The sequence below is a fragment of the Dasypus novemcinctus genome, chromosome 3, assembly GCF_030445035.2.
Source record: "Dasypus novemcinctus isolate mDasNov1 chromosome 3, mDasNov1.1.hap2, whole genome shotgun sequence".
Taxonomy (NCBI): domain Eukaryota; kingdom Metazoa; phylum Chordata; class Mammalia; order Cingulata; family Dasypodidae; genus Dasypus; species Dasypus novemcinctus.
This window is the reverse complement of record NC_080675.1, coordinates 8,499,634-8,524,314: the sequence shown is the minus strand read 5'-3', so window position 1 is coordinate 8,524,314 and position 24,681 is coordinate 8,499,634.

The window sequence follows — 24,681 nt, the reverse complement described above, 5'->3', positions numbered from 1 at the left end:
ACAAAGTGTGTGTGGGGGGGCTGAAGATGGAAGTGTAGAAGAGGAGTATTTATACAGCCGGAGTTTTCTCTTCATCTGGAAGCCAGGGGAATCCCTCAAGAAATACTTTCCATGGTGATAGGAAAGAAAGTCCTGGCTTCCTATCCCTCCCTGTTAGAAATGATCCCCACCAAAAATGGTGGTAGTGGAAAGAGCAGTGGAGTTGGGAGTGCAAGTCTGTGTATTTTTCAACTGTTGTGTGTTAGGTAGGTAACTGTAGTAGTTTGATATTATTGATGAATTTCAGAAAGAAATACTGGATTATGTTTTTAAACTGATCTTTTCCTCTGGGCATATTAGATTATATCGAATTCAGAGGTTTACTTGATTAAGTAATTATGTAAACCTCTTGTGACAGTAGGGCATTGAGTTCCCATCCTTTGGTGGGTAGGACTCACAGATAAAAGGCACAGCAAAGGCCAGAGTTGGGGGGTTTTGATGTTACAGTTTTGATGTTGGAATTTGAAGCTGAAGTCCCAGGAAGGAAGCACACAGAGGAAAGAGAAGCCAGCCCCAGGAAGGGAGGAACACAGGAAACTTGAACCCTTGCAGATGTCAGCAGCCATCTTGCTCCAACACATGAAAATAGACTTTGGTGAGGGAAGTAACTTATGCTTTATGGCCTGGTATCTGTAAGCTCCTACCCCATATAAAGACCCTTTATAAAAACCAATCAATTTCTGGTATTTTGCATCAGCACCCCTTTGGCTGACTAATACAGTAACCAAGCAGCAGCTTGTCCTTTCTGGGCCTCCATTTTCTCATTTATAAAATGGAGAGATACACAGTACAGTGACTCTATAAGTTCCCATTCTTCTCTTTTTTTCCAAAATAAGTAATATCTTTGACTCCACTTCTTTTTGAGAATGAAAACAGGCAGATCCAAAAGACTGTTCACTGATGCCACCCTTGTCCCTTGACTTAGGGACATAGAAGCAGCACCACCAAACTGAAGAGGAGTCCATATTCTACATTTTTGAAGGATGCTCTAACCTTCCCCATGAATGGAGCTTCTTTTTCTGAAAAGAAGGTGGCAACTCTTAGCAATCAAGGGACATGAAATAAGGAGTGGACCAGTGGGGACAAATTGCGCCCCAGGAGGGGCAGTCTCCTTAAGTCATTTGTACTGTGTGTAAACTATTTTCTGAGGCCAAGGAGGAAAAGGCCACCAATAAAAGAGTGACAGCTCCTGCTCTCATAAGATTTCATTCCAAGTGAAGGATAGAAAGGGAATGTGTGAATAAACAGTACAGAAGTATATAAATTACCTTCAGGTAGAATCAGGTGTCATAACAGCAAGATTTCTGCATGGAGGACCTTGGACAACTTGTGCAGAGTAGAGATTGTATTTGTTTCATGTTCTTAGATGTTCAGGATGTAGGAGAGGAGATGATGGTCCTACTCCAGCCAGCAGAGCACCCCCAGGGTAGAGCAGGTTTCACAGGATTGGACCCAGAGTCAGCTGCAGACCAGAGGGGAGTTTCCACTCTCACAAAAAAGAATGACCCAGCTCAAAGGCAAGTTCATGCTTCACAGGTAGTAACCAAGGTTGGAGCTCTAGTCTTTTGAAGGAAAAAAATATCAATAGAAAGGAAAGAGCAGTCTAGGGAAGAAAAGGAACAGGTCTCTGAGAAAAAGATGTATCACAGTAACTGAAGAGTGATGAGTTTTCCTTGCCAGAGAGAAAGAAAGAAGATAAAATGAAATGAAAATAAAACCACATCTAAGAGGAATGTAGGCTCTCTAAGCAGCACATGATGAGATGGCAATGGAAATGGGACAGAGAAAGCAAGGTTGGGGAACTCTCAGGGCACGATGACAGAAATCAAATTCATATGGGAGCCAGAAAAAGACTGTGGAAGGCAGAAAAGACCAGACTGGTATGTGGAAAGTAAGTCAGGGTGAAGAATATAAATTTTAATGCCCTCTCAGAATGTAATGGTAAAGGGAAATGACATGGGAGATCATTGTCATGGGGTACTCTCCATGCATCCATTTCATGAATATTTATTGATTACTTATTATATCCCACAGGTTGTTCTGATACCTTAGAAATATCAGTGAATAGCTGACAAAACTCCATTGTCTATTGGAGCTTATAGTCTCAGTGACAGATACTAGTGAGTGTAAAGTGTAATGTTAACAACTAGAAATAAGCAGAAGAACACCAATATCATTAGCTACCAGTTTTCCATCACTTATATAAAAGGATCACTCAGCCATCCCATGAGATAGTTTATGTACTTATATACAAGGGAGCCCTATACCTTACAAAGGATGGAAACTGCCATAAGCGACTGAGATAGGAAAGCAAAACACTCGAACCACAGCTCATCACTTCTTAGTTTATTGATTGGCTATTAATTTGCTATCTTGTCCTCTACTGGACTGTAAGCTCTATGAGGGTCAAAACTTTGCCTCAGGAACTACTGTGTAGAATACTTCTCTGAACAAAGTAGGATACCAGTTAACTACTTATGGGATGCTACATTAATAAATGAAATTTAAGTTTGTCATACTACAAATTTTATGCTTTCAAAGTCTTAGTTATACTTTACTCACAACTGAAGAAACAGTTTCTAAATTTACAAAAATATTTCTATATAGACATATAAAGAGTAAAGGACAATCCATGCTTAGGGAATCCCCCCTTTCCCCAAATAATAAATTTAAGCTTAAAAATGCCCTGCCAAAATCAATGAAAGAATGAAGACAAATTCACTGTTTATCTAGGTAATAGCTTGTCTACAAACAAATGCTATGTTCCCTCAGATTTTTACTTTCCAACACTAAATGTAAAAAATATTATCTCTAGACTTTGCAAGGTAAATCAATGTAGCCTATACTGAATAATTGACATTAGTTCACCCATGAGATAAGGCAATAGAAATACATAATCAGCTATTTAAGCATCATGCAAAAGGTACTATGTATTTAATCTTCTTGGAAAAAAAAATAATGAAGAAGAACCTGACCCGAGTTTTCTAAAAGATAAACCCAATTTAAGGAACTCAAGAATGGAAACATGACAGTCGAAAGAGAAGATTAAAATTCCTCCATCAGCATCAGCTCATTAGATTCTATTTTAAAGTAGAAATACTTACAGGTTTTTACTCAATTTCGACCCACAAATTAGTAAAATACTTGAGCCGTATGTCACCAGTTATATATTGTGCCTGGAGAGAAGTTTGCCCCTAAATCTGGAAATATACTTCCTGGGGCCTATCACTCAACTCCATTTCTCTTGCCAAGCTTGATGAGTATTTGTATTAGTCAGCTTCATCGTAGTAACAAATGACCCCCAGACCTCAGTGGCTTACAGCAGCAATAAAGATTTATTTTATTTTACCGCTTTTATATTACACTTCAGCTGCGGGTTGCTGCAGGTCAGTTCATTTCTACTTTCTATGTACTCTTCACGATGGGCTCTAGGCTAAAAGAGTTTCTCTTATTGGGGCACATTGTTTTCATGACAGAGAGTTGATGGAAACCCATAATTGTTATCACAACTTCTGCTTGGAAATGATGTATGTCACATCTGCTCATATGCCATTGGCCAAAGTAAATCACATGGCTAAGCTCTGTATTTCCTAGGGCAGGGAAGACTATCACTCCTGCAAGGAGGGACTGCAAGTTATTTGACAATGGCCAGAATGTATGATACTCTTGGAGGGAGAGGAAATTAATAATTGAGGACAGACCTTGAATTCACCTGGAAAATTAAAGAAAATATAGGTGCTGGACCTGTATGTTAGGGAAACCATTGAACAGTTTATATGCTCAGAAACTTTATAATCAGGTAGACCCCCAACTACCCTCTTCCTCTCTCACTCCCTCTCTCTCTTACCAGGAAATTTGCTACGTAACATCTGCTTCCTTAAATTTTATACTGTGTGACTTAAAATAATTTGAATGACTAATAAACTCTCTAGTGAATTCATCAAATCTAATTCATTACCAATTGTAGGAAGTATCATTGTTTTTTATGTATCACTAAGGAAAAAAAGGTGCCAATTAAACTATGATATGCCGTTACTTATAAGATGCATTTGAATTTCAGAGATGTTAAAATGTGAAAAATATGTGTCTTAGAATCAATGAAATATGGTATCTATTATTATATTTCCTCATATACAATCATGATTCATATAAGACTTGTGAATATTCATGTATTAGCTATAGTTTTAAATCAGCTTATTACAATATGACCTCAACAATATAAAAAATAGAAAGGTAAGTCAGCTTTAAAATATGCTAGAATATTCACAGTGATTGCTATATCTGGAGATCTATAGCTTTCTACTTTTATAATAAATTAGTCTTACTACTGTAGTCAGAAAAATAGTTTTATTTAAAAATAATTACATACAATTTGGAGTATGCGATTCACAAAATTTTTAAGTTAACTGTAAAACAAAATAAAGGAAATACATCCAATTTAATTGTGGTTGTTTCTGGTAGTGCTCTATAGATGTTCTTTTTCTTTCATCTCTCTATTTGTACTCTCTTTTCTTAAATTTTTACAAACAAGAAACATTTATTTTTCTAGAAAAACATGTCATATCTCCCAATAGGGGCTTACACCCACTAGTTAGTTACAAGTCAAAAAGTTAACAATTAGTTGCTTAACAAAGAAACAGTTTCTTCTTCCTTAAGAGAATCTCAAGTTTATTCTAAGCGGCAAAGTGCTGAACTAAATGACTCTATTCCCTTGTTCCTCCCCCACCTCCCTGAGTGTGGCCATGTAAATAAGTTTCTATAAATGAGAATTAAGTAGAAAATGTTCAATGGTACTCCTAGTGAAGTTTTTTTAAAAGCAGAGCAGATCCTTCCTTTGCCTTCTTTTACTCCTTGTTCTTGGAATATTGTCATAAAGGCTGGTGCTTCAACAGCCCTCTTGGGTCTTGGATTAGCTTGAGTCGGGGAGCCAATGCTGGAGATGGTGGAGAAACATAGTGGTAGGCTGGATATCGGACAATATTGGGGTAACCATACCATCCTCAAACTGATGATCTCTGGACCTCTTTCATACAATAAAGAAGTAAACCTCTAACTTATTTATGTGTCTATTGTTTAAGCCTCTGGTAGTTACAGCTGGCTGAAATTCTTAATTTACATAGAGAATTAGACTGGCAGCTTCCTTCAAACTCCCTTCTTTACTGCATTCAATGTATGATATTAGGTCCCTCAAAAAGCTCTGATCACGAGTATGGTAAAAAACATACCATGTATTCCTTGATCATTGAAATAAACATCTCTGCGTTGTTAACATTTAACTTTCACTCCGCCACGTTTCATATCAGTGTCCTGGACAGGAGGAAATTTGAAAACCTTCAAGGAATTGAATTGTTCTGACTGCATGGAGAGTGTGATTTCCATTACAAATGAGCCTTTGGGGGGGGCTTTTCTTTGCAGCCTTTTTCTCTATTCCCCACACAGGCCAGGGTCTCTGACCCCTTGTTTATTCCTTCTCGTGTTGCCCTTTCCCTGAAGCACCCTGCTAATTTTGTGCTCCAGTGAACAAGATGGGCGTTCGCCACTGGAAGGAGTGGAAGCCGGTGAATGTTTGACATTCCCGGCAGCTCTTAAACCGGATCCCAACTCACAGCGACAGTTGTCTTGTGTTTGTATGCACCTGGAACTCAGGTATTTTCCACAGGTTGCATGTGTGGCATTTCTTTCATAGTTTAGTAGCAGTAATCTTTATTTCAGCATCCAATGAATGAGACCAGAAGGAAAGGAAAAGAAAAATCATCTGAAAGCACTCTAGGAGTCTTTCCGGGGAGGAAACCACGTTTGAGAGTTTTGTCTTATTTAGGGACTCTGCAGACAAACTTTTATAAATTAAGTTAAATTATTCATTTAACCAATATACCTACATAATGAGTTGGCACAGAGTAATTCCTAATACAAATAAACAAATCAATTTATTAATTTCTTTTTGAATTTTGTGGAACAAAATTCTCTAAGCTCTCATTCCCCTTGTAAACTATGTTGGCTTCATGACTAGTTGAACTGTATAATTTGAATTACCCAAAGACCCCAGCTATGGCCTTTGGGAAGCATGGGTCTCTGTTGATATCACTCTCTACTGTCTTCTGCATTAACAACACCTCACAAATTTTGATATTATTACTCTGTGTCTTCATTTTTATTCAGCTCAAAACACTTTCTAATTTCTGATTTTGCTTTCTTTTTTTACCTGTTATTTTGAAATATGTTACTTAACTTTCAAATATTGGGGATTTTTCAGATAATATTTTCTTATTGATTCTGTCTTGCTCAGAAATATTCTTTGTGCAGTTTTAATTTTTTAAAGTTGTATTGCCTTATGGCTCAGTATATGGTCTAGCTTTGTAAATGCGCACTTGAAAAGAATGTTTATTTTGTCCTTGTTGGGTGGAGTGTTCTATAGATGCCAATGGGTGAAGATGATTAATAGTGTTTGATTTTCTGCATCATTGTTCTATCATTTACTCAGAGATGAGTATTGAAATCCTTGACTGCATTTGTGAATTTGTCCATTTCTCCTTTAAGTTCTACCCATTTTTGCCTCATGTATTTTGAAAGTTATTAGGTCCATACACATTTATTAGATGGCTATATCTCTAGATTAATTGAGACTTTCATTATTATAAAATATTCTTTTCACCTGCAAGTATTCGTTGCTCTAATTTTCCTTTTTCTTATGTTTACATAGCTTCGTGTCCCATGAATTTGTAGGGTTTCCACAGTGGCTGGTAGGAGCAGGAGCTGTTCCTGGCCCTGTGTGGGCTCTGGAGCGCATCTCTAGTTCTTTCCTCTAGCCTGGGTAGTTCCTCACATGCATGTGCCGATGGGTACTCAGCTGAAGAATAGAGGGTAACCTCTGCAGAGCTCCAGAGCTCTCCTCTGTTAGCTCGCTCTACTCAGGCCATCTACCCCGTGCACTCCAGGCCCTCTGGCCTCACTGGCCTCCTCGCTCCATCCCCTCAACTCAGGGGTTTGCTGTACCAGGATATGCTCTCTAAGCAAGGAGGTGGGGCAACTTTGGGTTTTGCCTCATTAGTTTCCCATCTCTCAGGGATTCCTGACCTTAACTGCCTCATCTCCAGTGGCTTAAAAACTGTTGTTTTCCATATATATGTGTGTGCATGTGTGTGTGTGTATAATTTTAATTATTTATGGTAAAAATGACTCATGTAATTGGAGCCTTTAAGAAGAATCTAGGTAGTCTTTCTGTGCTCCTCAATACTCTTTATGTTCTGTGAGCTAATGGCTGAGTATTTCCTTAATTGAAGGAACGTACCTTTACGAACCAATCACTCCCCACTTTATCAGAGTACGATAGACTGAGTTTACACATTTGATTGCCTTTTCAAGGTACATCATTTCAGAAAATTTACCTGAACTCCTTTAATCTCAATATGTTTGAATCTGTAAAATGGGGGTATTATAATTTACTTTAAGGACTTGTGATAATTAAATTAAATCAAATATATTCTCTTGCTCATAGAAAATGTCTGGTAAACAGTTGTCTAATTAAAGGCAATTAAAAGTTGTATATTCTAAAATGTCAGAGTTCATCCATTGTCTCAAAGTCAATTATAGTTCTTTCTAGCTATCCACTATCTAATTATTTATTTTAATTTGCATCATGAAAGCCCTAAAATATGTTTTCCTTTGTAAAGGGAACTCAAACATAAACTTTGCTTTACTTTACATTTCTTTAATAACATTCTTAAAATACATAGAAATGGTATAGACTTATTGGAAGTTCAATATGTATGCAGCATAAAATGGGATTGAAGTTTTTCTAGGGAAGAAATGTCCTCCATTAATGGATTTAGCCCAGCAAAAGGGCACTTCCATTTGCAAACCTGAGGAGATACCTGAGGAAGGCTCACCACTGGCCGTGCCAGCTGCTCCGCTCACTCTACCTGCATCCCCCTGGGCCTGGGTGTGGAGCTGCCCGTGAACCTCCATCAACAGAGTGTCCCCTGCTCTGGCTCACTTGAGAGGGAGCATTAGAGAGGAGCTAAGTGTGATGTTCTCTGGGCTGCCGCAGCAGATGGCGGGAAGGAAGGGTCCCCGCTTCCAGAACTGCGTCAGAGCTTCTTGAGCCTCGCAGTGATGTTTTCAGTGTGGTCACCAATCTTGGCCATGTCCCCTCATCCTAGATTGTCCATTCTGTAATGATAACAACAGAAACCAGAGTAGCATCTCCGTATCTGTGATATCCCAGATGAAAGAAGAGGGAGGAGAAATCCCACTTTTAACATCCATTTTGTTGAGAAAGAAAATAAAATCCTTCTTAAACACTCATGGGAAAAAACATATTTTTGGTGTCATTCCGCTCACAACGTCCCCTTAACGGCCCCTCTTACCTGCTGAGGGCTGAATAATCTCAGCTCCATATTTATATGGCAGCCTCAGTCGATTGGGCCAGGTGGGGTCAGCTGACACAAGCTGGGCCAATAAAATTGGGAATTGAAATTAATCAGTTATAGTGTTGTAGAATTTGAGAGAAGTTCAATTATTTGAGTATAGAGAGGCCAGGACTCAGGAATGATTTTGAGAAGGAAAAATGGTTTATTGACGGCCGGCCGGACTTGGGAGCTTTCTGTTTGAATCCCGAGCCCTGAACAAGATTTTCAAACGTCTTTTATACAGAGAGGAAAGGCCAAATGGTCCCTTTGTTTCAGTTCTCAATAGGCTTCAATTAGCATATATATCTTCCACATCTTAGGTAAGCTTTTAGCATGGACTCCAGATATTCTAGATAAGCTTTTAGCATATTTACTTTTTGCATTTCCCCTAAATACTTAAAGTTTATAGCCCTTGCATTGTTAAACTGTTTCCTGGGACTGGAGCCTGTTGCCATTGTCCCTAAGGGTAGGACTGCAGCCTCTTACCGTTCCACACCCACAGCCTTCAGCTTAGGTTATCTCTGAAGAGACAAAGAGCCTTCCACCCATAGCCCACATCAATAGTTCACATTGGTTTAATTCCTAGATGAAGGGGATTTTTAAAAGTCAGGGGGTATGACTATCTTCCACCAGGTGGATGACATAATCAGTAAAGTAGACCTGCAGGTATAAGAGAAGAAACTGGATTGCACAAAAAGAACCAGAAATGTGATGCAAACTGTCCATTCCATAGGCTTCCAGATGCTGGTACATGCCTTGTCCAAGGGGGTGGGCAGTGCTGCCTTCCACCTGGGGTTCTGGGAGGCATGATAGTGCCCTTAGATTAACTCTCAACCTGGATTTCATCCAGCTTGTTCTGATCTCTTCTGCTTGCAAACGAAATATTGTTTAATTAATAAATCTTTGTTGGGTGACATGTATAAGTGAGCAAGTGATCTGCAACTACAGAGAGGAGGACCTAAAAATCACTGAGCAGTCAATCAGGCCATTTGAGCCTAAAAGTTACACATGGGAAGGAGATTTAGTCCTTCCATTTTCCAGAAGGGTAAACTTCTGAAGTTTAGCTAATGCAAGTGATTTGTCCAAGTTCACAAAGTTAGAATGTTTTGAAACCAAAGTCTGAAGCCAGCTGACCTCACAGCTCCTGGCTAGTGGATGAAAGTGCTACCCCACTGCTGCAGAAATGAAAAAGATGCCTTGTTTCATGGGCCTTCTGAATTCCTTGACCAATAGTTGGGCTTGGTTTATAGACAGATCATAGGGGTTCACTCATCAAATTAACTTGATCAGCATCTTGATTGTCACTTTAAAGGAGTCAAATACAAAGTCATACCAGTAGAAACAACCTAACTCCTCCATGTCAGATAAGCAATTAAGTGGGCTTCTTGTTAATTCAATCTGAGGAGAGAAATATTGCAACTCCTTGGATTAAGGACTGAAATCAAATATTTTTTACACGGTTGACCATTGTCAGTTTCATGTAAAAGGAACTGATGATGAGCCACTGAACTAGCAAATTAGCTTTGCGAGCTGTTGACAGGGTCAGTAAGAAATGGAACCCACTTTAACAGAGATGAGCTGCTTTCTTAGGTGTGTCATTCGGTTTCGAAGTCTTCAGCCATAAGGCTGTTTAGAGGTACTTTGGAAGTCGAATTTACGAACGCGTAGATTGTTTACCTTGAGACATTTAACTCTTTGTTTCTTCTTCTAGAACCAATAAAAGAAGTGTGTAGTTGGGCTTGCCAAATCTTTGGAGAGGCAGAGCTCTTCTCCAATTGCTTATAACAAACAGAAATCTCCAGTATCTACCCATACTGCGCCAGGCACACTCATTGCTGTGGAATGCTTACTTTTCATGTCAGAAGACATGGAATTTATAAGAGGAAACTAAGATACAGAAAGCTTTTATAACTTGATGGAATCTATTATTTAACCCACACCTCTGTTAAAACGTAAGAACACTGTGGAGGGCATGGGGTACAGGCATGGTTGAAGGTATCTAGCCCTATTCTGTGTACTTCCTGGAGAGAAGCTTGACATATTTCCCAGACTCCTTTGAGGTAGACACTATTATGCGACTGAGTTCTAGCTGATGGGCTGTGGGCAAAAGTGATGTGTAACAATTCCTTCCTCTTCCATAAAATAATCCTGCAAACAATTGTCCTTGCACTTTCTCTTTCCAATGGCTTGGTGCAGACAAGCACAAGCATGTTGGAAGCTCCATGTTAAAGTTGGTGGAGTTTTGCCAGAATCATCATGTCTTGTATATGTTATATCTATATAAAATTTTAAATGTTGAAAGCATATTGGTATGAATTTTTAACTGGAAATGCCCATGAATTTGAATAATTTATGTTCACTTTTTATTGTATATAGATTTTTAATATTTTCTGATCTGTATCATTTAAGCATCCTGCATTTGTGTAAATTCACTAAATATATATTTTTTAAAATGGATGTCCTTTAAACAAACAAACAAACAAACAAACAAATAAATAAAATAAAGTTGGTGGAGCACCAAGAGGGAAGGAGCCTGGGTCCCTGAATCACTGCTTGCAGGACAGCCGCTCACCAATTGGGACAGTTACGTTGGACTTTATGTAGCAAATAAAATAATATGGAATTGTGCTTGAACCATTAAGACACATGGGTGTTTATTACCACAACTAGTGTTAACTAGTATACGGAGCAGGAGGATGAGGTAAGGTTTGGTGGAAGAACATTTACACTGAAGACGAGTCTTCAACAAATGCCGAGCGTGGGGCTCAAGGGGCTGCAGGAGTGGGGGCTGCTACCGACTAACATCCTCTTACCACCAGAACCCCGCAAGGACGACCACAGATGGGGAGTCAAGTGGCCAAAGTCAGTTTAGAGAACATCAAGCCAAAGTCCCAGGATATTGTGAGACTGTTTGGGACCGCATGGTTCTATAGCAGGTGGTATGAAGCAGGTGCTCACTGCCCTTCCTGGGGGAGGATTAGGCTTTCCTGACCACTGACCTCCAAGTTGGTGATTTAACCAGCTTGGAACAAGGACTTGTGATCAGAAGACACATGCATCACTTCTAGGCAGAAGTTTCAAGAGCCACCCTGGGGTTTGCCATGTTCACCTTTTCCTCTCCCCCAAGGGCTGACAACATTCTACAGAGGTGCTGCACCATTAGTCTGGGTCCCAGAGACAAGAACAGCTGGAGCAGACCCCCCACACCCCCTTGAGGACACAAAGCAGGGGCAAAGAATGAGCTTAACTTGTTGAGAGGCACTCTGCATGTTATTGCAGCATGGCTTAGCCTACCCTGACTGTTCTCTGTTTATATCACCTACATCTATATTTCTGCATTAACTGTAGACTGCCTCAGTGCAAATCCTGATACATACCACTCTCTACTTGGACACACAGAGAAATCTCTGCTATTCAGATTCCTCATATTTAAAAGGGGAAAAAAACATGTGACAGTTTGAAGTTAGATGGACCTCAGAAGATTATGTTCTTAAGGTTAATCCATTTCTGTGGGGATGGACCTTTTGTAGGTGGGTCCTTTTGATCAGGTTTCTTCAATTGAGGGCTTTTTGGTAAGATTACTTCAGTAAGATGTAGCCCAGGGCGGGTTTTAATCCTCTCAGTGGAGTCCTTTATAAATGAGATGACTGTATAGAAGAAAAGGAAGCCAAAGAAGGAGAGAAAAAGCCGTGGGAGCCAGAAGCTGAAGCAAGTGAACTAGGAAGAGAAGGCCGAGACCAGCAGATGCTGCCTTGTGCCTTGCCAGGTGACAGAGGAGTCCAGGATTGCCAGCAGCTGGCTTTCAGGAAGAAGATATCATCCTGATGATGTCTTGATTTGGACACTTTCGTGGCCTCAGAACTGAAAACTTTTAAGCTTCTAAATTCACATTGTAAAAGCCAACCCATTACTCTTCCCAGCAAACTAAAACAAAAAAAGCACTTATCTAAAGGTGTCCTTGTGAGGATTTAGCGTATGTAAAGCTCCCCTTTGTCCCTGGGACTCAAACGGTGATTATAGCATGCTGTTGTGAAGTCATCTCAGAGCAGTGGCTCAGGCCTGCTTTACTATTGCAGCATAAGACACAAAAGCAATTCCAGATCATTGCTCTAGAGATTAACATCCAACTCAGGGGAAGGCAGATTTTCCTGTAAAGTGTCAGGTAGTTAAATATTTTAGACTTTGCAGACCTTATTTGATCTCTCTCTCTTCTTCTCTTTTTCCTCCTTCTTATTTCTCTTCCCCCTCTTTAAAAATGAAAAACAATTCTTAGCTGAGGGGATATACAAAAACAGGTCACAGGCCAGATTTGATCTAACCAATCATGTGGTGTGTATTCCTTTTGATTTTCCTTGTCGGAACTCTTCACCTACCTCTATTCTGGGAGGAGGCCAAGACCACCCTGTCTGCAGGCACACACAGACCCCTCTCACACAAACTCACTCTATGAATGTAACACACTTTCATCCATGCCGACTGACTCAACAGGTACTCTTTGAGCTGGTTTCACTTCAAGAACATAACAGGTAATGCATATATGTGGCTCATTTAACAGCAGTGAGGTAGATGGGCATTACTAGGACTTTAAGGTTAGCTCATGTGCGGTCACCCCTCGGGCTGAAGTGTGGTTTGCTGGCCTGGCGGGGGAGCGGCCACGGCAGGCCAAGCCGCTGCCCCCATAATAGGGTGGCTGGTCGGACTCACCGCCACCCCTGAAGGGAGCTCGGCATGGGCGCAGAGTGCCCTCGGGTCTCCCCTTCTCGGCAGCCATGCTTCCGCGGCCGCCCCTCCTCCCGGATGGCGCCACACGATGCCTGTGGGGCGGCACCCTTCTTCTTCTTTCTCCCTGCGCAGGCGTGGGCGGAAAAATCCAGTCTGCCCTTTTCCCTTCCCCCGACAGCAGCAACAGCCAGGCCTGGGCGGAAAAATCCAGTCTGCCCTTTCCCCTCCCCCGACAGCAGCAACAGCCAGGCGTGGGCGGGAAACTCAAGTCTGCCCTCCACCCCAGCAACAGCAGCCACCAATCCCTAAACCCTGCCCCTTCCCCCAGCAACAGCGACAGCCAATCCCTAACCACCACCCCTCCCCCGTCCAGTACCGCCCACTGACCTTTCGCTGGCAACCAATCAGAACAGGGTGTGGCTTCGACCAATCAGCCTTCCCCAGCCCCTATAAAACTGTTGCCTCTCCCTCAATAAAGTGGACTTGCTGTGTTTACCTTGTCTCTGCGGTAGTTCTTCTGCCGTGCGCCCTCCAGTCCTGAGAGCCCCCGACAAGGGCTTGGCCTCCCTTGTCCCCAGTTCGTCGCCTGCTTCTCCAGGCGACCCCTTCGTCGCCGGCTTCGCCGGGCGACCCCGTCAGCCGAACCGCGCAACCCCTTGTGAGACCGATCCCTCGTCTGCTGCCGGACCGACCCCTCGTCCCAAGTGGGACCGACCCCTCATCCCAAGCAGGACCGACCCCTCGTCCGCAGCCAGACCCCACCTCTACCGACCGAGCAAGCCGCAGCACTCATGGAAATGAATTTTGAAGAGAGCACGAATTCTTTGTTTATATGAAAAATATGGATGAACCAGATTACAAAATAATACAGGACTTGTGGTATGTGTTTAGAAAAGGCATGTTTAAAAAGAATGCCATAATAGTTGGCACTCCAGGGCATAGTGTACCATAGAGGTTATGGATGCACTGGGTTAGGGTAATCATGACTTATAGTCCCCTGTGGAAAATCCTACTGCAGATTAATCTTCCAAGACTGGCTGTCCTCTCCAGTTCTTATTACAGGAATCCCCACCTTCCAAGTCCCATTCTGAGACAATAAATATAATAAGCATATATTTCCATAAGAAAATGAAATGATTTACCAAGTTCTTGTGCCATCCTGTGTTGCTTCTTTGCAGGTAGATACCAAACAGTTTTTCTCATTGGCTGGATCTAATTATTTTGCAATTTTTCCTAATAATGTTGTCCAACTCAGCTATTGCCTATTCTAGTCCTTGGCATCTTGCTTTCTAATTCTGTTTGTCCATCTGTTATTTGTCCTTCTGGCATTGTTGCCTGCCCATTTTTATATTTTTGTTTTCCCCCCTTTCTTTTCCATCATTTTGCAACACCAGTCTACTGTTGGCTTTTCTATCTTGTTCCCTTTCTGAGGACAGTCTGTGAGAAATTCTAGAACTGGAGGGGAACTGGGTCTCTTTTCTCCGAGGGCATGAGTCTCAAAGTGAAGTACTTTGCCCATGGCTGCACAGCAGGGTCTACAGCAACAAGTTTATGAAGACACAAAGTAAATGTGGAATCGTTTTCTGGTACAATTTCGTATCACAAGGAGTCAAAACTTTTATTATAACAAGTAAAGGTATATTATAGAAAAGGTCAACTTTTTTGTTGTTGCTGTTCTTAAGCAAATATAAGAACATTGCTGAAGTTCTCTTTAGATTTGTCTCAAATTCTTTCTCCTGCTATTAGAGGACTTTGGTGCACATTTCTGAAAAAACAGGGCTTCTGAGGTATGAGGGGGAGGCACGGTTTTTAACGTTTCAGTGCACCACGCTCTCCACTTCATCCTTTTCACACAGCATCTTATTTAGTTCTTCTAATGCTTGAAGCTACAAGAATCTTTATCCTGTTGACAAAAATCAAAATTGAAAGAGCCAAATTAAGGATAATGATGATGTTACCTGCACTATATTAAGTAATTTTGCTAAGGCCAACTCTCAGAAAGGAACAAAATTGAAAGCTAGGTGCGTTTCTGACACTCAAAAAGGGCTATTTCCATATGCTCTGGCCTTCCATATATATGCGATCTAGCCATTCAGATAGAGTAGAAATAGGCTGTGGTGATTATTTTCCTATGTCAGCTGGACTAAGCTGTGGCTCCCAGTTGTTCCGTCTTAACACTAGCCCATTGGTTTCTGAGGAGGAATTTTGAAGGTGGGACCAGCATCCACCATCACTGACCTCAAGTCAGGGAGATTCCCCTCCAAAACAGGGCTGGGGCTCATGGAGTCAACTGGAGGTGCAACAGCAGTAGCAGAGGGTTCCAGAGATCCCGAGTTCTGCCCAAGACGACATCCTCCATGACTTCCTGAGTTTCCTGCCTCAAGAATTTGGACTTAAGAACTCAACATGCTCTTACTGGAACTTCTAACCTCCAACCTGCCCCACAAAATTCAAACTTGCCAGCTCCCACAATCACATTAGCCAATTCCTTATAATAAATCTATTTATTTATTATATATAATAAATACATACGCACATATATACATTTATTTGGTTGTTTCTGTTTCTCTGGAGAACCCCAACGACACATATTTAATTCAAATATGAAACAGTCTAAAGGAGATATTTTTAGTCTTCCCTATTTTTGATATCCTAAAACATCTATTTTAATGACAGCATATTGGCTTCTAATCATTCCCATCTTTGTACTTGAAATTTTATACATGGTTTTAATCACAACAGATGCATGTAAGTATATTCTAAAATTTCCTTTTATTTTTATTTCTTAAAGATTTAAAAAAAAAAATTATCAGTATCATTAATCCCATTAAATTGCTACATACTATTTTAACTTATAACATGTGGAAATATTATTATATATTTAACAATTACTATTTTAATGTGCTCATAACATTAATACAGAGCTATTTTAGAAAATTTACATGAAGAATATCATCAGAAGGATTTTTAAATCACCCATAATTTTACCATCTAGAGATATGCGATGTGAGCATTGTGCTATTAATATGTTCATGCTATATGTGCATGGATACATATATATATACATATATATATATACACACACACACACATAAACTCATAAATATTTAAAATACTTCTCTGTGTCTAAAGGAAAGATACTAAATCTTTTATCTGTTATCTCCGGGCAAATATTTTCCCAGCTGTTGTTATTGTTGATTTTCTTTTTTTTTTATTTTATTTTATTTATTTCTCTCCCTTTCCCCCTCCTCCCCAGTTGTCTGTTCTCTCTGTCCACTTGCTGCGTGTTGTTATTTTGTCCGCTTCTGTTGTTGTCAGCGGCACGGGAATCTATGTTTCTTTTTGTTGCGTCATCTTGTGTCAGCTCTCTGTGTGTACGGCGCCATTCCTGGGCAGGCTGAACTTTCTTCTGCACTGGGCGGCTCTCCTTACGGGGCGCACTCCTTGCGCATGGGGCTCCCGTACGCGGGGGACACCCCTGAGTGGCAGGGCACTCCTTGTGCGCATCAGCACTGCGCATGGGCCAGCTCCACACTGGTCAAGGAGGCCCGGGGTTTAAACTGCAGGCCTCCCGTGTGGTAGGCTGACGCCTTATCCTCTGGGCCAAGTCTGCTTCCCTATTGTTGTTTTTCATTTGAAGTTTACATTTGTATGCTTTCAAGTTGAATTGAGTGAGAATTTTCTATTACACTCATGCTCCAAATTCATGTTCCATCACGAGATCAGACAAGTAGTCACCCTTGCAGGACACGGCTTCACTCTTCCCATCTACTTATTTAATCTAGCTGGATTTTTCTTCATGCTAGACTATTTGGTGAGAACCCATATTGGCATCCCCGTGTTGCTCATAAACTGCCCTAACAATGTTTCTTGAATTGTCCTTCCTTTCCCCACTACTCACCTGTTGCTGTGTTACAGAGGCCACCACCCTGGTGACTCAGACAGAACCCACTGGTCATCTCGCCTTTCTGTAGATCAGAAGGCTGGGAAGAGTGTGCCTGGAGTTCAGTGCTCAACCACTGAGCCACATCTGTTCCCTTCGGTCACTTTTAATGAGCCACCTGATTAGGTCAGACCCATACAGAATAATCTGCTTTCTGATGAACTCAAAGTCAATTTTGAGCCCTAATTTACATCTATAAGGTCCATTCCCATTGTCATGTAAGGTAACTTAATCAGGGAGTTCAAATTCATTATATTTACCAGCCCCATCCACACTCAATGCAAGGGGATTCTATGTGATGTGTATATCTGGAGGCATACATTTTGAGGGCCATCTTAGTATTCTGTCTACCACTCCCACTAACCTGTGACGCCTTCTATATCCTTTGCTACAAGACTCATTTCAATTCTATACCCAAAACCTGCAATGAGCTCCACTGTTTCCATTCGTATGTTTCCTTGAGCCTGTATTCCACTGATCTCATTATCATAGACTTATAAAATACGTTGTAATGTGGTTAGGCTAGGTGATTCCTATGTTGTCTTCTTTCCAGAAGAGTTATATGCATTTTCTTTTGTTAATTATTTCATCTCTCAGATGAACTCTGGCGTCATTTATCAAGCCTCCAATTTCCAGTCCAGGAACTGTCTCATTCGAATGTTGATTTTGAGTTAAACATATATTTAATGTTGGGGGCGAATTTATATCTTTACAACATTTGTTTCTATATAAACATTGCTATTTCCTTCAATGTCATGGAACAAATATTAGTTGAGTGTGTACTATGTACCACAGAGTTGAGCAAAGAGAATCCTGCTCTTGGAGCTTTTATCTGAGTAAAGGAGACCGACAGTGAACAAGTGAAAAATGAACGAAAATAGTTTCAAGCAATGATAAATGCTGTGAAGAACAGGGCAAAGTGACAGTTACTGGTGGCGATAGTGGGTCAGTTTGGATAATGCCATGACAGCATCCTCTCTGAGATGATACTTGATCTGAGACAAAAGCAAACTCTTAACTGTGAAAAAGAAGGGGGAAAGCACTTAGAATGGTGGCAACAGTACATGCAAATGCGCTAGAATGGCAAAGAACTAGACTAGTTCAAGGAGACCAAAGAAGGGCTGTGCTACTAGAGCACAGTGAAATATGGGGCTTGGAGAGCAAGGTGTGATCCCTGACTTGGCAGGAAGCTAAGTCAAGTTCTCATTTATATTTCTGAATAATAAGACCATACAATATTCTTTCTACTGGCCCTGTATACCTGCTCTAAGGACAGGCAGAATTCTGTTACAGTTTTTGGAGTCGAGTGAGTTATTTCCCCCATAGAATTTTCTAAATGATTGCTACTAATATAAAGTAAAGCTATTGGTTTTTAGAATATTTCTTTTGAAATTATCACATTACTTAGCTGTGATTGATCCTCTTCTTCTCTTGTGTTTTCAGGTTAGATATTGATAAAGACGATAATGATACATTTGCAATAATGTAAAATTTGCATCTTCCTTTTAAAAGGTTCTTTTACCTTTTTTGTTTCATATCTTAACACTGCACTTGTTTCTATAGACGTCAATGGCAATTATTCTATTGTTTCACAGTAGGCTGCATATTGGTTTAAGGGGCTTGTGTTTGTTTATTTGCCAACAATTTTTTGTTTGTTTTTTGGATATAAGATTTCCTTCCAATTTGGAGCTGTTATAAATAAAACCTTTCCAAAGTATCTGTTTCTTTCAGGACTTATTTTTCCTTTGAATTATTTGCTTTAAAGATATTAACAGAAGTAAGACGCCTGGGTTAAAAATCCAGTTTCTGTGGGGACTGGTTTGGGTCTTTAGAATCTGGGTAATATTTACTAGCTGTTTCCTCACTGTGGATTATGTAGGTAGGAGAGCACTTTTTAAATAATAATTTGATTGTCTTGGCAGAAAAGTGTCTTTTTGTTGCAAAGATGGGAAGGGAGAGCTGGAAAGGCCTTGGTTGGGACTCCTTGCCAGCCTATTTCTGCTAGGCGACTGCTCCCCGGCAGGAATTTGCCTCCTCTTCCCTGTGGAAGCAGTACTGCCTACTGACTGGAACGCAGGCTCATCTGTTGGCTTGCTGTGTGACTTTAGGAAGCCCGTCAACTCCTCTGAGCCTCTTTTCCTCACAGGGGTTATTCTCTGCACTTTGAGGGCCTGTTATTAGGATTAAATGATGGACCTTCTTTAAGGCGCCGAGCATCTCCGCCTGCACAGTCCTCAAAACTGTTAGCGCCTTTATTGTTCTTCCTCACCTAACATGAGACCAGCAAAAGGAAGCTTCTAGTTCCCACAAAGTCCACTGACATTTCTGTTTGTCTCACATGGAAGAGCAGACCCTCTGTAACCGGGAGTCATTGGTAACTGTGGTTCCTGGGGCTGCTGACTCTGCCATCGTCGTCGCCATCGTCCCCATGCAGGTGAATCTCAACCATCTGGGTGACCCAAAGAGCACGGCTGCTTAGTCTCTAGGTCACATACATAGCTTGAAATATTAAAGCATTTCCAGGTAGTGGACGCCAAAGAAGGGCCATGCTCCTTCCACGCCAGGGGTGACCGCAGCAGTGAATGGGCAAGTCGCATGGAGCACCTCTTCTGACCCGTGGGTTTTCTCTCCTTGGTTTACCCCTCTGCACTCCTGCCATCCCACAAGTCTCTTGTAACTGAACAGACACTTTGAGAGAAAATATTTATGCATTTACTATAACTTTCTCTTCTATATTCCAAGACTGGATTTCCAGCACATTACTCCCCGCAGCACAACAAATCCCTGATGTCAACTGTATGAAAGGAGGCAAACTCTGCCATCATTTTTAACCATCTGTTTGGATGTCGTTCCCCTGGAATTTATTATTTCCCCTTCCACATCCTTTCACCAAGAATAGGCTACATACAAAGTGAAATGAAAAATTGAAGGAATAGTCAGAAAAATTTAAAGCACAGATGACATTTATTTTGTTTTTTCTTTTCTCTTTTGTTTCTTTTCTTTTTTGTTGTTGTTGTTTTTGTTTTCGTTTTTGTTTTTACAGATAACATTTAAATTCATGTTCCTGTACCTGGATGGCTTTATTGAAATGATATGGGCAGGTTGCACATTCTTCAGCTGTGGTTATCACTGTGTACCTCAGAGATTAATTGGTGTTATCTGGAACTGCCTAGCAGTCCCTGAGCACTCTTTCCTGGTGGGTCATCTTTTGCACACATACACATTAAGTGCCTACTATGCAACTAGCCCTCCTTCTATCTTTGACTTGAGATCAAATAAACATACTGAACTTGGCATCTTGTAGACCAAGCTTTAAATCTCATCTCCTACACGTAGAAAACTCTCCCTGAAACATAGTTTTCCACCTTAAAAACTGGTATAAGAACATGATAGCATTAGAAGATTTTTTTTGGAGGGGAGAGGGGAAATTGGTAAGATAATGTGTAATCTATGTGGTACAACAATCAAGGATTTAATATTTCTTAAGTCTCCAAAATAGAAAGAGTGTCATCAGTTGAAGGTTTGTGTCTTCTTTTAACTACAGCTCAGGGACAAAGCCTTCAGCACCACTGCAAATGCCATTTTTCTTCTTTATCTTTAGGACTTGGAATCCCATCATCTCTTCAGGGAATTATCCTAGGTGAAAAAAAAGGTCCTCCCTTAGTCAACCCCTGTAAGGTCCCTATCCTGCTGCTGCTGCTGCTGCTGGGGGCTGCCAGTCTTTCCCATCCAACCCACGCAGGAGAGCTTTAAGAGTCAAGCCTGGGATAAAAAGGGATCCTCCTCTGGATTATCCAGTTGGACCTGGAAATTGTTCATTTGCCCCTGGACCATTGCCTGCAGAGCCTGCAGGGTAGGTTTAGATCTCTAGCAATCAAGCAAACCCTGAGCAGGAGACTGCACTCTGGCCATGGGGCTGTCCTCCTGCCACAATGCTCATTTAGAGCCTGGAGGTCCCAAGGGACAGAGACTGAGATGGAGATTCTTATGCAAGTCATGTATTAAGTGAAAAATCTGGAAAGGACTGCTGGATACAGAAAGGTCAGAAGAAGGAGTTAGACAAGAACGTAGTCCCAGCTGGAGTCTGGCTTTAGCCTGATCTCATGGGGAGCTCTGGACTAGGAATTGCACCAGAATTGGCTCCCCTTGTGGCATGGACATCAGCCTTTATTTCTCCCCACATCAGTCAGCTATCTGTACCCGCGAACTATTGTGTGGGTATGAGCCTGGAGAGCACAACTTCTAGAATGAGGAGGCTCCATTTGCAGATGGTTAATTCTCCATGGAATTGTGTATTTTTGAGCTCCTAGCAGCCAACACTGGCAGCAATTGGGGAACAAACACACTGGCTGGTAAAGCAAATCTGTGCAGAATACCCAAAATGACTATTGCACTGGCTTTTCTGCTTGGAGCCCTGATGCTCACATTACCCCAGTTCTAGATAGACTCTGGAACTTCATCTTAATTCTTGAATGAGAGCCTGGAAGAAGCGACAGCTCCTCAGAGCTTGATGCTGCATCTGACAAACTCTAACTGCCGTGACTGCTGATTGCACGTATTACATTCATAACCATTTATTTAATGCCTGTCTTTTTCACCAGATGGCAAACTTCAGCCTGGGAAGTGCTGTGTGCTATATGCCCTGAATACAGAACATTGCCTAACTTGCAGTAGATGCTTGATAAAAATTTGTGTACACACGCACACACACATTCACACAGATACAATTTTCAGGGACACATAATAATTCTCAGAAACAGAGCAGTTTAAGCCTAGGTTGAGGCAACTGGCTATAACTGTAACATAACCTGCTCCTGCGTGCAGAGGAGATGGCCCTAAACATCATTTATGTTATTACCCAGAACAGACCCAGTTCCTTGGCGTCAGTGTCCTGATTTCTCACTGTGGAGCTCGATGTGAATAAAAACGAGGTCTACCACATAGTGGACTTCGTCTCAGATAGACAGAGAGACCTAGGGGAAGGTTTGTAATGACTGATTTTCTCTAACACTGGTCAGTTTAAAGATGCAGGCAGGACATCCTCTCCCACGCAGAGGAAAGGGTTTGGGGGATTTGATTCTCCCCTGCATAGTACAAATGAACAAGGGAGCATGAAGTCCCAGCTGACACACACAGTAAATACTATTAAGAGGGCGCTCACAGCACTTCCTTGCATGCTGAGCTCATCTTTTTATGATCCATGTTCAGTCCAGTCTGTTGCTCAAGACCAAGCTTCCAAGATTCTCTTTGCCTTTCCTGCTCTTGTGTCCTACATCTTTCTCTTGTTCTTGGGTCATTCGTATCCTGACTGTCCCAAGTCATGGGAGAAGCAGACTCAAGTCTCAGCAGCTTCAAACTCAGGGATCACATGCCCATGATCCCATAGTCAAAACTGCCCTTGAACATAGTTGGATAGAGTGCTCTTTATTTTGAGTCAAAATCACCCTCCCTGTTCTCTGGCTCTACTTCTGCGCAGTAGGTACACACACAAAATAAGCCTCGACTTTCTTTAGAGCTGTCCTTTCTGAGGTCAGCAGGCACGGCTTCATAGTCTGCTAAGCTGCTGAAAACAGTATACCAGAAATGGGTTTGTTTTTACAATGGGAATTTACTAGCTTCAAACCTATAGCCCTGAGGCTGTGAAAATGTCCAAATCAAGGCATTGTCAAGATGATACCCTCTTCCTGAAGACCAGCTGCTGGTGACCCTGGACTCTTCTGTCACATGGCAAGGCACATGGCGGTATCTTCTGGGCTCTCTCTTCTCTTCTGGGTTTTGTTTTTTCCAGCGTCTTGCTCCCATGATTTCCCTTTTCTTTCTCTTTGTCCGAATTTCATTTTCTTATAAATGACCCCATTAAGAGGACTAAGACCCTCACTGAATGAAGTGTGTCACAATGTAACTTAAGATCCTACTTACTCATAGGTCTATGAGCACAGGAATGGATTAGCCTTAAGACCACACTTTTCTGGGGTTCATAGAGCTTCACACTATCACAGCTGGAAATATTGATTTCATGGGATCATAGCTGAGGAGGGGAAGCAGGATGCAGAACTTTGGGTGAGAGTGAAAGACACTTCACACATGGAGAGGATCTGAGCAGATGGAGCTCAGGACCCAAAGAGGGCAGCATTTCTTGAAGGGAGGCTTAGAAACAGATGGCAGGTTCAGTGGCTAGTCTCACGCTGCCAAGGTACGGCATTGTCCAGAGCAGAGGGAGTTGATTTTTAGCAGAGCAGCACACGAGGTATGGATGCACTCAGTAGCTGGGCCTGGTGTGGCTCAGGGATCAGGTGGATGTGGTGGCTCAGGCCACGTGATGCTGGCTGCTAGGGTAGGGACTCTGGCTTTCTACATTGTCTTTCCAGACTACAGCTAGGGGAGGCTGAACTTGACCTTGGGGTCAGTTCCCCTGTGAGGAGCAGAGGATGCAGTGGGTAAAAAGCTGGGGGGTCATCCAACTGAACTTTGAAATTTTGAAGGTAAATCATCATATCCCAATGCTGTGTCTCTCATATGCCTTAAATGCCCAGCTGGCATGGCCATTTTCTGAGCTTCTTTCAGTATTTATTGAGAACACAGTGCTAAGAACCTAGGCTTCAGTGTGAGATAGAACTGAGTCTGAATCCCACTACTTCTACGTATTCATTATGTGACTTTGGACAAATCACTGGACCACTTTTTCTCCACAAACGTCAGATTTCATTATTTGTCGACTGGAAATGACAACATGTACCTCACAGGACTTTGGGAGGATCCAAGGAGACAATACCTTTGAAGCACTGTGTAGAATGCCTGATACTCTCTATACATGATATGTTAGTGACGTCATCATCCTCATCACCTTCCTGATCACCATCATCATCATCATCATCATCATTTTGTCTAGGACCATGCCACATTGACTTTATCACTTAGTCTACTTCATGTTTCAAATGACAGAAATCCCTGCTTAGACTGTTTTAAACAGTAGGAATTTATTGACTCACAGAATAGCCAATTTCATAATCATCTTTCAGTTGAGGACTGATCCAGCATCTCAAACACTGCCACCACAGACCCTGCTCCTCTCTGCCTCTCTGTTCTGCCTTTCACAATGTTGGGTTCACCCTTGGACTCCAATACCCCTGGCAATTCTGGACTCTTCGCCCACTGGTTTAAAAAAATGCCTGCATGTGTTGCAGATCTCACAACCTCATGCCACCCTACACAGAAAAAGAGGGAGAATTCTCTAAGATCCTATGGAAGAGAAAGGAGGCTCCTTTTTCCCCAAATCCCCAGCAAACACCTCACATTTCATTGTCTCTAATTGGGTTATGTGCTCATCATTGAAACAATCACAATGGCCAAATAATTAACTTAGCCAATAGGGACCCACCCCTGAAATTGGCAGTGGGGATTAGTTACCCTGAGTTCACATGCCTGAGAATGGGAGAGGGGTGGTTCCCAAAGAATGCTAAGTGCTATTTCCAGAAGATGGTTGGATGGAGAAGAGAAGAACACAAAACTTTGCAAAATTGTGATGATTAAGTTTGTGTATCAACTTCACTAGGTTATGATGTCCAGTTA